The 16,214-nt window shown below is 40.7% G+C and overlaps 1 protein-coding gene across 17 annotated transcripts in view; it reads right to left on the reverse strand.

Annotated features, from left to right (window-relative positions):
• Positions 1-16,214, reverse strand: part of NAPEPLD (N-acyl phosphatidylethanolamine phospholipase D) — an 89,019-nt gene that overhangs the window by 25,458 nt on the left and 47,347 nt on the right. The gene's annotated exons all lie outside the window — the stretch shown is intronic.

The following is a 16,214-nucleotide window of genomic DNA, read 5'->3' on the forward strand; positions in this document are numbered from 1 at the left end:
AAACAAATCTACTTCACCAGCCAGCACTGAAACATATGAACAATTTCCATTTCAATAACATTCTATAGAATAAAGTATCTTCATGAATCTATAATACTTTCATATCTGCATTTTAAAAATATCATGGTTAATAACACATAATAAGAAGGATTGTCTTAGTTCTTCTAGGATATTTCACTAATTCCAATGTCTTAGTACAACCCCACAAGGCCTAGTTATTTTTACTTTGAAGACAAACTGTTACCAACGCCCTCCAAAAAGTCCATTGAGTCCAAACACCACAAAAGGCGATACACATTAGTTGAGAGACATTTCAACAATGTAACAGGTTAACAATACAAATTTGAATTAACTCAGATATAGACTGCAAGCATGAATCCTAGCTCTATAAACGTAAGCAAGTGTCCTATCCTCTCTGTGCCTTGATTTCTTCATCTAAAAAAATGGAGATGATAATACCAGCCTCCAAAGGGTTATTGAGAGGATGAAAAAGTGAATGCAAGTAAAGTACTTAGAAACATGCATGCAAAAAGTATACAGCAAATGTAACACACATGTATGCACATCCTCACATGCATTAGTCACACGCATCAGGCTCATCAGCTCAACAAACCTGAGCTGTTGCTGCTGCCCTCTTAATTACTTGCTCCCACACCCATTCACACCACCTGCCTCAGGCACTGAAATCCTCGCTTTTGAGCATACAGGATTCCAGACAGATTAAAGTGAGCAACGGTGCAGTAAGACTATCCATTCACCTGCCGTGGATTTCATCCCTTTCCTATTCTGTTAAACAAACATTTGCTTTCTGAGAAAAATAAGCACAAAGAACAGAGAGCCAAGCATTATGATTTGACTTCACTGGTGTTTAAACAGAAATATTACCCAGGAAGAAAGGGAAATAACTCAAACCCCAGGATGAACACGTACACGCAACCAAAAACTTTTCCCCCAAAACTGTCTGGAGTAAACACTTCATGGTCCAGAGAAAAACAGTATTAAGAAACCACAGCTGACAAAAGCTGAAGCACCCACTTCTGCTCAGGCATGGCTGCTGGTGGGAGAGCCCAACAGCTACCACAGTCTAACCAGCTTTATGTCTTGGGCAGGTGACTTGACCCTTCCAGTCCTCCATTATCTTATCTGTTAAATATCTACTTATCTCAAGTGAGGTTTCAAAGGATTAAATGACATAATATACATAAAGTGCCTGCTACTCACCCAACTGCCAATTCTTTATTCCCTAATCCAGTTAACATCTAAAGTCCTTAACTTCTATTAGAAAGCAAAGGACCTGGGAGATTTATCTCAGTTCCTCCTATAGAATAGCTTTACCTGGGTTATAATAAAGTTTGGGTCCAAGTCCTTACAAAGTTTGGGTCCAGACAGAAACAAAGACCATCCATTTAAACCCTACTTTACTGAACAGATGAAAATACACAGATTTAGAGAGTTTAAGTCACTTCTGGACAAGATAACATGTCTAACCAATGGCAGAGCTGACCTCATGCCCACCCCTTGGGATGACTGACAGTTTGTGAGATTGTGTGCACTTGTTGCACACAGACATTTATATTCATACAGACACACATATGTAATAAGTTTACCAAATATATAATAAAGTATTGGCTCATTGTTTTCAACAATCAAGAGATAGGGGAGAAGAAAAGGAAACTCTGATTCAAAACCAAACACAAAAAACTCAAAGCAGGGTTTTCAGACAACATCCAGGTGTCAAATGTACCTGGAACATAAGATGCAAGAAAGGCTTTGAAAGTCGGGGTGGTAAAGGTGTAAGGATGGCATGAAAAGGATGGGCCTGCGGCTGTGACGTTAAGGAGGTCTGGCTACCCTCAGGTAATGGGGAAACACTAAAGGCACTTAAATAGGGCATGTTTGGGGACGACAACTCTGGTAGCAGGATAGAAACAAAAAGGGAGTAGCTAAAACCTGGAGCCAGGGACATAAATGAGTGAGCAGGAAATAGAAGAAACTCAGAACGTCACTAACAGTGAGGCTCTATGCGACATGTTTCACACACGGCATTTAAATTAACATCCCCAGCAAAATTTCAAGGTAGCTATCATAATCATATATTTTTAACTGAAGAACTAAAAGGCAGAATAGCAGACCAGGCAAAAGATGATGAGACAGTGATAGTGAGAAAGGAAAGATTAATTCGAAGAGACAAGAAAGAAGCTGCATCACCAAGATTTGAGAGTGGATGGTGGCCAACTTTGGCCACTTTGTAGGGCAGGTTGGGGCTAGGAGTTAAAAATGGGATGAGTCAGAACTGGAAGCCTACTAACGCAGTAAAGGAACTAGGGGAAATTAAGTACATGTTTCAAGTGCGGAAGACAAACTGGACCTGTGCCCCAGTGAGTCTGAGGCAGGGTTTGGGATCACAGGGAAGAAGGATCCAAGGTGAGCACTGCATCCAGTGCAAACAGATCTCTGGGATCCAGGCTGCTCTGGGGGTGATGCAAGTGACAGAGCAAAGAGGCTTCCAGGGGCCTGGAGACTGAAACAAGAGTGAAAAATGGGTTTGGTGATTGTTTTCTTCCTGGACAAGAAACTTTTTTAAAGTTGTCTATTCACATGGAACCCATTTTTTCCTCCGACTCAGGCCCAGATCAATCCTTAGAAGCAGGTCTCCACCAAAACCTATCCTCTCTTAATATACCCCACCCCTAACACATACAAAATCCAGACTTCAGAAGAGAGCTTTTTAAAGGCATATCTTTTTTTTTTTTTTTTTAAAGGTGGGGATGTGGTAAAGGGGAACCTCCAGAGAATGTCCTTTGTTCTCAGAATGAGGACAAAGTCAGTAAGATGGTCCGTGAGGGTATGGGCTTCTAGCTCTGCCCACACTCTCCTCTGTTCCAAACACAGGCCCTTCATCTATTTCCTTCATCCGTTTCTTCAGATGCATCATACTCCCCTTCAGGGCCCCCTTGCCATCACAGTGCTTGTGCACGTGATTCTTAAAATATCCTTGGGGTGAGAGGAGGGAGTAGCACATGGACGCCGGTGAGTTCACAGGGTTATGTGTGCCCGTGAAAGGTGCTCAAGCAACACAAAATGCTGGCACTAGGATGCACCATTCCACACTGGACAGTGTAAGCCTGAGATGATCGGAAGGAACCAGAAGAACATAACCTCAACTGTGACAACCTGGACTCGTTCCTCTGGAGGAAAAGTACTAGAAATGCGTCTGGTGAATGTGCACAACGACGAGCTTTGTCAACAGATGACCCAGTGACCAAGGGAGCATCAGCCCATGGAGACTCACAGAGCTGCTGGACGCCTGGGTCAGGTAAAGGCTCTGCATCAAATATCACCCTTGTGATCACTCTGTAGTGGATATAGAACAATCTCACAAAGGCCATCCTTAAACATCAAAGATAAAATAACAGAACAACTAGAACTAAGGAAGACTGGATCCTGCTCTGCTGACTAGCTTTCAGCTTTGCAAACTTAGAAAATATATCTAACTAAACATACCCAGGTTGGAGTTTCCTTTTTCAAATGTAGCAGACGTCCCAATTATTTTTTGTTATATATCTGTCTCCAAAGTTAACCATAAGTGAAAATTCTGCCTTGATTTCTGGCCAACATTGAGTACAAGGAGAGAGGCATATTCATAAAGACATGTAGACTGTCAACAATCTGTGACAAAAGGGAGTTCAAAACTTGATGAAGATCTTCACATTATACTGATTTTCATCCAACGTAAGACACCATGGATTCGTAAAGCAGTTGTTTTATGTGCCACTTAGAAAGTTAAAATGTTATCAAAGAACTAAACGTAAGACCACATACTATACAACTCAGAAGAAAACATAGGGAGAACACTCTTCGACATAAATTGCAGCAGTATCTTTCTGGATCAATCTCCTAAAGTTAACGAAAACAAAAACAAAAATAAAAAGAAACCATTGGGACCTAATTAAACTTAAAGGCTTTTGCACAGCAAAGGAAACCGTAAGTAAAATGAAAAGACAACCCACAGAGTGGGAGAAAACATTTTCAAATGAAGAGACCAACAAGGGATTAATCCCCAAAATGTAGAAATAGTTTACGCAGTTCAATATCAAAATAAATAAATAAACAATCCATCAAAAAATGGGCAGAATATCTAAACAGACATTTATCCAAAGAAGGCACATGGATGGCTGAAAAGCACGTGAAAGGATGCCCAACATCACTAGTTATTTGCAAAATGCAAATCTAAACTACAAAAAATGAGGTATCACCTTACACCAATCAAAATGGCTATTACTAAAAAAAAAAAATCTACAAACAATATATGCTGGAGAAGGTGTGGAGAAAAGGGAACCCTCCTACACCGTTGGTGGGAATGTAAATTGGTACAGTTATTATGGAGAACAGTACAGAGATTCCTTATAAAACTAGAAATACCTGGAGTAGGAATTGGCAACCTGCTCTAGTGTTCTTACCTGGAAAATGCCATGGACAGAGGAGCCTGATGGGCTACAGTCCACAGGGTCACAAAGACTTGGACACAACTGAGCACACACACGTAAAGAATATAGATTTTTCCAAACAGTGTAAAAGTAGTCCCCAACAAGTTGAATCAACTTTTCACGGAAAGCAAAAAAGATTGTATATTCAGTTTTGAGTGATGGTTTTCAATTTTAATAGGAAAAGGGCCCAAATGTAGAATTTGGCCATAGCCAGAAATTTCAAGATAATATGCAGTTCACGTGTTTGTTTCAATAAATGATCCCTCAAAATTCTGGCCTTTACCTCAGACTCCAGTGGATCCTCTCTCATATGGCCAGAATCTAGTTTATGTTCATTGTGGCCAATCTTTGGCCAATGTTTAACTGCAGTTTCAGAAATAAACGCTTGTTCTCTATATCGATCAAAGTTTTATGATCCTTTTCTAAAGCTGTGGCTTCATTTTGCCAGAATATTTCTGCAATTCTTTAAAATATTTGCTTTGAGTTTGTGAAGAACCAACAGGAACTGTGTGGTCTTCCGTTGCAATGTAACACCACTTTAAGCTAGCTAACATATACTGAGTACTTACTATGCACCTCTTAATTCACATACCCATTTTGACACTAAATCCAACACTGCATTGGAAGATTACTATTTTTTATCTGCACTATAGTTTCAAAATCAGTGTGTTCAGATATAACCATAAGAAAGTATATTATTATGTGCAATTGGGTTTGATTCGTTGAACCTTTCAAGATCTCTTCCTTTAAATCTGATCTTTGAAAGTTGCTCAACAAATCTATGGAAGTTTCCACAACCTACAAAAAAAAAAACCCCTAAAAACAGAAGTAACATATGATCCAGCAATCCCACTTCTGGGCATATATCCAAAGAAAACCATAATTCAAAAAGATGCAGGCACCCCAACGTTCACTGCAGCACTATTCACAATAACCAGGATATGGAAGCAATCTAAATGTCCATCAGCAGAGGAATGGATAAAGAAGATGTGGAATTCGATAAGATTCCATATAATAATGGAATATTACTCAACTATTAAAAATGAAATAATGCCACTTACAGCAACATGGGTAGACCTAGAGATGATCATACTAACTGAAGTCAGACAGAGAAAAGATCATATATCACTTATGTTGGAATCTAAAAGAACAACAGAATTGAACTTATTTACAAAACAGAAACAGACTCACAGATTTTGAAAACAAAGTTATGGTTACCAAAGGGGAAAAGTTGGTGGGAGGAGGGATAAATTAGGAGATTGGGATTAACATATATATACCACTATATATAAAACAGATAATCAACAAGGACCTAGCTTATAGCATAAGGAACTCTACTCACTATTCTGTAATGACCTATATAGGAAAAGAATCTGAAAAAGAATAGATATATGTGCATATATAATTGAATCACTTAGCTGTACACCTAAAACATAACATTATAAATCAACTATAATATAAAATAAAAAATAAATTAAAAAAAGAAAATTGAGAATTCAGTATTATTTTTGATATCTGAAAATACAGTTCTGAATATTTTCCAGATAAATGTTAGCATCTTTGATATGTCATGGATAGTCACTCAATTATTATTTATTAAATGTCAAATCTAGGAAGGATGATTTCCAATGTTATGATTCATGAGTATGTTGAAATCTCAAACACACATTGTACTGTTATTTATTCCTTAATTTTTTAAATGATAAAGCAACACATTCAATTCCAGGCAGCTGGCAATCCTTAAATGTCAAAGAAAGATAAAACACTTGCTTTTGAAATAAAGCATTCTTGTTTTTTGAAAGTGTTTTACCCATGTGTGCAATTTTTGAAGTAAAATATTTGTACTTGGACAACCTGTCTTCACCAAATGTCGCAGTTCAAACTTCTCTTTGGTTAGAGACACAGGAATAAAAGTTTTTCTGCTATTAAGCTGGCATTTAATCTTCTAAGAAATGTAGAGAATGCAGTTGATAATTACTAGATGGAATTTATGCTGTCCTTTTGGAAACAAATTGGTCTTAAAAATTTTATATTTTATATTTATCAGTTGTCACAGAGGCTTTATTACCTCAAAATCTGCTTCTGGATTCTAGCTTTTTTTCCCCAAACTTAGCTATCAATATTATTCACAAATCCATCTGTTGTTCACAAAGGAAAAAAGGGTCAGCAAATTAATACTTAAGTACCAAGATCCCCTGGAGGAGGAAATGGCAACCCGCTGTAGTATTCTAGCCTGGAAAATTCCATGGACAGAGGAGCCTGGCAGCCTTGCAAAGAGTCGGACACAACTGAGCATGCACACGTGGCAATGGTATTAATATACAACTCAGTAACAATCGGAGAAGGCAATGGCACCCCCACTCCAGTTCTCTTGCCTGGAGAATCCCATGGACGGAGGAGCCTGGTAGGCTGCAGTCCATGGGGTCTCGAAGAGTCGGACACGACTGAGCGACTTCATTTTCACTTTTCACTTTCATGCATTGGAGAAGGAAATGGCAACCCACTCCAGTGTTCTTGCCTGGAGAATCCCAGCGATGGGGGAGCCTGGTGGGCTGCCGTCTGTGGTGTTGCACAGAGTCAGACATGACTGAAGCGACTTAGCAGCAGCAGCAGTAACAATTATTGTATCAAAAACATATTAGTTAGAATTTATATATATATATATACATGATTACACTTAGATATATGTATATATAATATACATCAGTGAGCAATTTATCTTCACAGTAGTGGAAAGTACATTAGTAGGGAATCGGGACAGGACTCAGTTCTCCCATTAACTAGAGGTTAAGCTTAGAGAGTAATTTAACCTCTCCAAATTTGGGTGTGGTAGTGGTTTAGTCTCTAAGTCGTGTCTGATTCTTGCGGCCCCATGGACTATAGCCCTCCAGGATCCTGTCCATGGGATTTCCCAGGTACAAACACAGGGATAGGTTGCCATTTCCTTCTCCAGGGGATCTTTCAGTCCCAGGGATCAAGCCCACATTTCCTGCATTAGCAGGCAAATTCTTTACTGCTAAGTCAACAGGGAAACCCAAACTTGGGCTTACTCAACTGCTAAATAAAGATAATACCTAACTACATCCTTAAAGGGCTGTAATGAAGAGCTATGACATCATGGGTTAGTATTTCTCCTGTGTTAAGTCATTTCAGTTGTGTCCAACTCTTTGTAACCCTATGGACTGTAGCCCACCAGGTTCCTCTGTCCATGGGATTCTCCAGGCAAGAATGCTGGAGTGGGTTGCCATTTCTTCCTCCAGGGGATCTTCCCAATTCAAGGATTGAACCTGTGTCTCTAGCATCCCCCGCACTGGTGGGCAAGTTCTTTACCGCTAGCGCCACCTTTCTCACTGTGACACAAATACAAAGAGTATTACTGTTATTTGTGATCAGAAGAGTAAATAGAGTAAATATGACAAATAGAACCTTAAGATCCAACTGAGCTGTTTTATTTTTTTCAGGGGCAGGATAACATCCGAGAATTTCAGATTTTAAAATTCAGATTGCTGAAATTTTTCTTTCATTAAAAATTTTACGTAAAAAAAGTAATAAAAAGTTTAAGTGTCCTTATTCTTTATATACATCAGTTATCTTCTGTGTTAAAAAAAAAGAAACTTTAAATCTGTCTTATAAAGTGCTCATCTGATTAGTCAGAAAAATTACTTTGACAAATGATAAAGTTAATACACATACATACACATATATATACATATACGTATATATATATGTGTATATATACACACACATAGGGCTTCCCAGGTGGCACTAGTGGTAAAGAATCCACTTGCCAATGCAGAGACATAAGAGATGTGGGTTCGATCCCTGGGTGGGGACGATCCCCTGGAAGAGGGCGTGGCCACCCTGCGGGCTACAGTCCATAGGGTCACAAAGAGTCGGACACGACTGAAGTGACTTCACACACACACAATATATATTTATCAGGACCACCTCCACCACCCAGTAGCCTGGCCCACATCACAAATCTGAACCCAAGTCAGCCTTCACTTAGGGGAAATACCTGTCAAGGAATCCAAACATACAGCATGCACAAGCCTCCAATTTAGCTAAACTAGCTTATGACGTTACCCTAGAAAATAGGACCTGCTGGCTTTATAAGGAAATGACCAGTCTCTTGGCCAATTGAATCCTGTCTCCAGGCTGCCTCTTCTAAGGAGTTCTTCTGTAGAACTCCCTTTTGCCCAAAATCCCCAGGGAGGAGCACTCCACTGTTTGTGAGGCCCTGTACTCCCCCAATCCATGGGCTGTTTTCCCTTGAAAAAAGGGTTGCAAACTGGTTACTAAATTGTTTTGTTTTTGTCATTAGACACAAATAATTCCCAAAGAAACACTAACTTACCAAGAGCACACAGAGCTGAATAAATGGTTAAACCATGTAAAAAACAAAAGAAATCAGAATAGGCAGTTTTAAGAAGGATGAATGTAAAATACAATCAGACTCTGCAGGATACGAATTAGAAAACATGTTTTCTTTTTAAAAAGCAATCAAGAACAACTAATGTCTTTGATCATAGAATGCCAAAGGCTTTGAAAATTCTTTGCTATTGGACAAAATTCATTATGTTGAGCTAAAAATCATTTCATAGGCTATTTATAGATTTTAAGTCACCAAGATAAACTCTGCAGATGCTTCCTCTATGATAAAAGTTTTTCCTATGTTAATAAGAAACCAAAGCTTTGATTAGGATTAGAAACAAAACAAAACAAAAAAAAGATAAAGAGCCAGCTTAAGACCAAAGCCCCTTCAAAAATACAACTTCCATTATTACAACAGGAATCCTTGGGATTAGCAAATTAAAATGGCATGTTACAGCAAATTGAGAAGACATGCATAAAATAAGTTTAATGAAATGATATAGTCATCACCTCCTTAATACCTTGAAAATAATACCAAACAAAAAGTGCAGATTCCTTTCTGGTATAATCAATAATGCCTAAATAATACACAGAATTACTTAATTGAAAAGGTTGGGAAGGATGAGAAGGAAAAAGTCTAAATTGATGCCTGTGTGACTTCAAAATGTATCACATTTTGACCTCTAAATATGTTAAGAGGATCTTAAATGTTCATTTACTATTCCTTAATCCTAGGTTTCAACAAAAATACACTTGTCAAAATGTGGTCTCGGGCTTCCCTGGTGGGTCAGTGGTAAAGAATATGCCTGCCAATGCAGGAGACACAGGTTTGATCCCAGGTTCGAGAAGATCCCACATGCTTTGGAGCAACTAAGCCCACGCACCACAACTACTGGCCTGTGCTTCAGAGCCAGGGAGCCAGAACTACTGACAGCTGCACACCTGAGGGCCTGTGCTCCACAACTACAGAGTAGCCCCTGCTTGCTGTAACTCGAGAAAAGCCCTGACAGCAACAAAGACCCAGCACTACCAAAAATAAAAACAAAGTTATTAAAAAGAAAAATATGGCCTCTCTTTCTCCTGTCTCATAATCAATGATGGAAAAAGAAAAACTGCTCGTGTAGTTTTTTTTATAATTAGATAATAGCTTTACAATATTGTGCTGGTTTCTGCCACACATCAACATGCATCAGCCACAGGTATACAGACATATGCCCCTTCCTTCTTGAACCTCCCTCCCATCTCCCACACCATCCCACCCCTCTAGGTTGTCACAGAGAACTGGGTTGAAAGCTGCCTGTTTTTAAAGCATAACTCATAAGGAAAGGAATCGAGAAATGTGTCTTCATAGCTCCCGGATAGACACAAAGGATAAGGAGGGGAAAAGTGCACTCTTTTAAAAGACTTCTGACTTCAGTTCTGGTTCCAAATTTGCCCTACTAAATTCTGCAACCTTTAAAAAGTCACTTACTATCAAAGCTCACTTTCTTCATCTGTAAAATGAGAGGACTGGACCATACCTGCAAAAAGTCAACCCTTTCCTAACAGTCTTTGCACCAAACAGCCCGTTTATGCCACTCTGCCCTGTCTAAAGTGGCCAAGAGCCCTGGGCTGCCCTCTCCAGTGCCACAGCCTCCCAGGAAGTTTCCAGCTCAAGCAGCTCAGATCTGGCCACTTTCCCTAGGCCAAGTTGGCAAGGGATTTGGGCTTCCCTGGTGGCTCAGACAGTCAAGAATCTCCCTTCAATGCAGCAAACCTGGGTTCGATCCCTGTGTCAGGAAGATCCCCTGGAGAAGGGAAAGGTGGCCCACTCCAGTATTCTTGCCTGGAGAATTCCATGAACAGAGGGGCCTGGTGGGCTCCAGTCCGTGGGGTTGCAAAGAGTCTGACACGACTGAGCGACTAGCACTTTCACTTTCAGGTCAAGTATTTTTCACCTGAGAACAGCAGAGTCAGCCACAGGGACAGTTCCACAGGTTGACTAGGCAACCAGGAGCCATTCAGAGCAGAAAGTGTGTCAGAAGGCATTTCATGACAAATCTGATACATCAAACAACCCTTAGACTTTCAACCTTAAGATCTGAGATATCTTTTGTAAGCGCCTCTAGTTAAAGCGTTTTTAAAGTCATATTTAACAAGCACAGTTTGTACTGTATCTAAATTCTAACTCTCTAGGTGCAATGGGTAATACAAGCCCCTAACCTCCAAGCATTCAAAATCCTTCAGGGGCAAAAAAAACAACAAAGCCCACAAGCAACCATACCATATTTACAGAAAGTGTCAGCTTTGAATAACGAAAAGTCATCTTTAGAATAAGGCACTTCCAAAACAATGGGCCCTACATCTTGAAATGGCAAGAAACACTTTTCCTTACATGCCAAGTATTAATAGTTCACACTGACAAAGTCCTTTGATCCCCGGGGTCAGTAAGACTGAAAAGGCTCTTAAGCTCCTGAATACAGACAAGTTAAAGGGCCCTGATGTTGACAGACAGTGACGGGAAGCAAGCAAGTCACTAGAAGGGTTACGTGAACCCCTGATTCACTGAACACATCAGAATGGCAGACATCATTCTGTCCTGGGTGTCAGTCTTGCTGATCCTTTGTGAGAAAGAAGTAAATGACAAAAACCAAACCAACAGTGGGGGCTTTTACAAGGAAGCAAGGCCCAGGGCAGTACTGGAGTCAGACCCTGGTCAGCCGATCTCCTGTCAGTGTAACAGGTTCAGAGTAAAGGCCTTCAGGCACCCCTGATAGAATTTTGAGGCTCAAAAGTATTTTGAGATCCCTGAGTTAATTCAGTATTTTATGAATACTAGGATGTAGTAAATTATACAAGCATTATCCAAAAACAAAAAAAAAAGAACATAATGTATATTTTAAATCATTTATCAGGAAAAAACACATTATCAGGAAAAGAAGCATGGGAGATTTAAAACATTTTAAAAATAAATACTTCTCAACTTGGCACCCCTGTCAAGTTTTCTAAGCCTAGTTTCCCTGTTTGATGCCTATTCATTGGATGATTGGACAAAAGACACATAATCCTTCAGCCCTGTGTCTGGCACACAGTAAGTCCTCAATAACTAAGTCACTGTTTTACTACATGCTAAACACTATTTTAGTAATAAGGGTTAGTGGAAAAAATTCCACTTTGAATTCTGTTTTGACATTTCTGCACTAATAAGATGGGGGCTGAGGGCAGTGGTGTGAACAAACTTGAATAAACTCTGGACTGTTTTTGTTCTTATATTTGAGGAAGAGAAGCCCTGGTCTTCCTAGAATTCACACAACTCAAAAAAATATGAAACCACGATTCTCCACAGAACTCTTCTGTAATCCCACAGCTCCATGTGGCCACACCTACTCCTCCAGATTCACCAGGAGGCTCTCACAAACCTTACCAGTATTCAGTTCTGAAAATAATCCCCGCCCCCTTCATCTCCCCTTATTGTCCCTAGAGAACAAAAATGAGCAAACTCACAGTATTAATAGCAGCCATATCCACAACTTGCACTCTCCCCAGAGCCTGAGCCCCAGTTACTGAGGTTCTCCAGCTCAAAGAAAAATATCTCACAATAGGTACAGGCAAATCAGGCAAGCAAGGCCAGCTCTAGTTAAGTGTCCCCTAAAGCATTTCACTGTCTCACATGTGCTATCCAGGTACTAAATCTCTGAGCTCTCCCACATTCCCCTTCTGGCGGTCAAAACAGGTGATCAAGGAGGGCTCTGCTTGTATGATTGACAACTCATAAAGAGCAAAGTGGGACTCCTCCCTAGAGTATTTCCAAGCCAGCTGGGTACAAATCCTCAAACTTGTGGTTCTCAGTGCTGGCTGCACATCAGAATTACCTGTGGAGCTTTTTAAACTATACCAGAGGCTCCTGAATCAAAATGTCAGGTAGGTGTTCCCCAGGTGGTTCTTAAAAGCTCTATGGGTGATTCTGATGTGTAGGCAGGATTGGGAACCACTACCTTCAATCAGCAATTTGTGCAAAGCTAGCATGGGCATTTAGGTTCTCCAGCTCAAAGAAAACACCTTGGTACCCTCGAATTTATGCTAGCATAGCAGTTGCCAACAACAAAGCCTATTCTTCCTCCAAAGTCTTGCACTCCAAGTTAGCAAGGTGGCCTAACCTCAAGATGGCTACACATTGCGAAGACTACACTGCTAGAGACAAGGCTTGACAGGTCACAGACCTTGTACTCAACCCAGCTGAGTCACAAATTCAACTCTGTGAACCCAGGAAGCCAAACCAAAAAAAAAAAAAAAAATGGGAAACACACTCGGTGATAATGAACATTGTCTGTAATAACCCACAGCAGCCTATGCATGATGAGTGCTCAATAAATATTTATTGAATGAATAAATGAACAGGAGCTTAAATCCTAATTACTCTTCACTGGGGTAGACTTAATTTTTCTCAGAGAATCTGGTGGGAATCAAATTACAGGAGAAGCAAAAGTAACCAAAGAACAATGAAACAAAATTCAACAAGGGGCATTCCCATTAAGACTACTAATTATGGAGATAAAAATTGAAAAGTCTTTATCAAGGAATACTTAAGTAGCTGAATTCTGCAGTGGTAAAGTGGTGACAAAAGGTAGAGCCCAGAAGATGCCTACCATAAAATCTAGTCTCCATTTTCTCTTCAGTAACAGAATGCCAGTTATACTTAGGGTAGGTATGCCCCAGATAAGAAGAACTAAAGAGCCTCTTGATTAAAGTGAAAGAGGAGAGTGAAAAAGTTGGCTTAAAACTCAACATTCAAAAACCGAAGATCATGGCATCCGGTCCCATCACTTCTTGGGAAATAGATGGGGAAACAATGGAAACAGTGACACACTTTATTTTGGGGGGCTCCAAAATCACTGCAGATGGTGACTGCAGCCATGAAATTAAAAGACGCTTGATCCTTGAAGAAAAGCTATGACCAACCTAGACAGCATATTAAAAAGCAGAAACATTACTTTGCCAACAAAGGTCCATCTAGTCAAAGCTATGGTTTTTCCAGTGGTCATGTATGGATGTGAGAGTTGGACTATAAAGAAAGCTGAGCGCAGAAGAATTGATGCTTTTGAACTGTGGTGTTGGAGAAGACTCTTGAGAGTCCCTTGAACTGCAAGGAGATCCAACCAGTCAATCCTAAAGGAAATCAGTCCTGAATATTCATTGGAAGGACTGATGCTGAAGCTCCAATACTTTGGCCACCTGCCGTGAAGAACTGACTCACTGGAAAAGACCCTGATGCTGGGAAAGATTGAAGGCAGGAGGACAAGGGGACGACAGAGGATGAGATGGTTGGATGGCATCACCAAGTTGATGAACATGAGTTTGAGCAAGCTCCGGGAGTTGGCGATGTGTAGTGGGAATTCCTAATAATGTACTTTCACAGCCTCGAGAAATTCCAGAGAAATAGCACCTGGAAAAATAGCATATATTAGGAAATTATGTTAATGATTATCTTTCATGTTTTTCTTAAGAATAATCTCCTTGCTATAAACCCCAAGGCCAGAACCAGAAGGGAGTATGACTGGGATCATAAAAGCATGGACCTTGGAACATCGGGTCAGTGCCAGGCATGAATGCTGCCTACACACTTGCTAGTTGTTCCTGAGACTAGCCCCGAAGGGAATGGCCTGAGGTAAACACAAGATCTGGACTATGGCAGTGTAGCCCATGACATTTAGGAGTACATGATTAACACAGCATGTGTCTTGAAAAACATAAGATCTGAGAAAATCTTGTAGTCTGCAATTAGGAATAAAAGTTGTACTCAGAGTGGACTCTGCAACTCAGTCCAATAGAGACCACAGGTCCCCTGACCCACTGCACCAGATTCTGTGTTCTGTCTTCATTCTCCTCGCTCGCTCCCAGCCCATTAGGGCAACAGTGATAGACAGGGAAGCCTGGCGTGCCCCGATCCATGGGTCGCAGAGTGGGACACAACTGAGCTGACTGATGCCCCAATTAATGACTACCTCTCCACACCTTCCAGCTATATTGACAACACTTTAGTGGATGTGACAGAAGGAGAAGTCTCATACGGTGCCTCTGGGAGTCTCCTTAAGGGAAAGGGAGGCATTCTTGAGTCTCCCTGCATCCTGCTGCCTCAAGCCCTCTTGAGCCATGATATGATGTTAACTCACTGGGAATGGCACAGACAGCTAGGACTTCAGACAGAGGCCATGTACCAAGCCTGGGCCTTGCAACACGGGACCTCCCAAAACTAAGCCTAACTGACACAATGATCTTAACTTGGAAGTTTAGGGAAGCTATAAAAACATGTAAAGTAATTGTCCAAAAACAGAGCCTTCCTAATCCAAACATGGGTACACAGAGAGGCACACATGACTGCTGTAAGTATATCATTTACTGAGCACTATGTGTCAGACAATTTATACACATTCATTATCTAGTTTAATTCTCATAACATTCTCACCAAATAGATATTATCTTCATGTAACAGGTGACACACCAGAGGTTCACAGAATTTAATAGTTTTCATAAAGTCAAAAGGCTGGTAACAGTTAGACCTGGAAATCTAACCCAAGTTGATAAGACTCCATAATCCATGCTCTTTCCACTAATCAAGTTGAATATGTAAGAAAAACCCAAAAACTTTGTCTTGAAAAGATATCTAGGTTCTAAAGTTAGTAGCACACAGCCAACAGTATGGTCTCACAAACAAGGCTAGCCTTTTTTGCTTTCAACAATGTTTCTCAGCTGCTACTGCTGCTGCTAAGTCGCTTCAGTTGTGTCCGACTCTGTGCGACCCCATGGACGGCAGCTCACCAGGCTCCGCCGTCCCTAGGATTCTCCAGGCAAGAATACTGGAGTGGGTTGCCATTTCCCTCTCCAGTGCATGAAAGGGAAAAGTGAAAGTGAAGTTGCTCAGTCACGTCCGACTCGTAGCGACCCCATGGACTGTAGCCTACCAGGCTCCTCCAGCCATGGGATTTTCTAGGCAAGAGTGCTGGAGTGGGGTGCCATTGCCTTCTCCCCATGTTTCTCAGACCCCAAAGTAAAAAGCACTTCAGTTCAGTTCAGTCGCTCAGTCGTGTCCGACTCTTTGCGACTCCATGAACCGCAGCACGCCAGGCCTCCCTGTCCATCACCAACTCCTGGAGTTCACCCAAACCCATGTCCATTGAGTCAATGATGCCATCCAACCATCTCATCCTCCGTCGTCCCCTTCTCTTCCTGCCCTCAATCTTTCCCAGCATCAGGGCCTTTTCATTTACTAAACAATAAATAAATAAATAAAAAGCTCTTAGTAAACAATAAATACCAATTCTCACAACTGCCCTTTTAATTTTACATGGAGATTTTAAATGATGTAACTATTTCCTT

This window comes from Giraffa tippelskirchi, chromosome 10, assembly GCF_054371585.1.
Source record: "Giraffa tippelskirchi isolate mGirTip1 chromosome 10, T2T-mGirTip1v1.2.pri, whole genome shotgun sequence".
Lineage (NCBI taxonomy): Eukaryota > Metazoa > Chordata > Mammalia > Artiodactyla > Giraffidae > Giraffa > Giraffa tippelskirchi.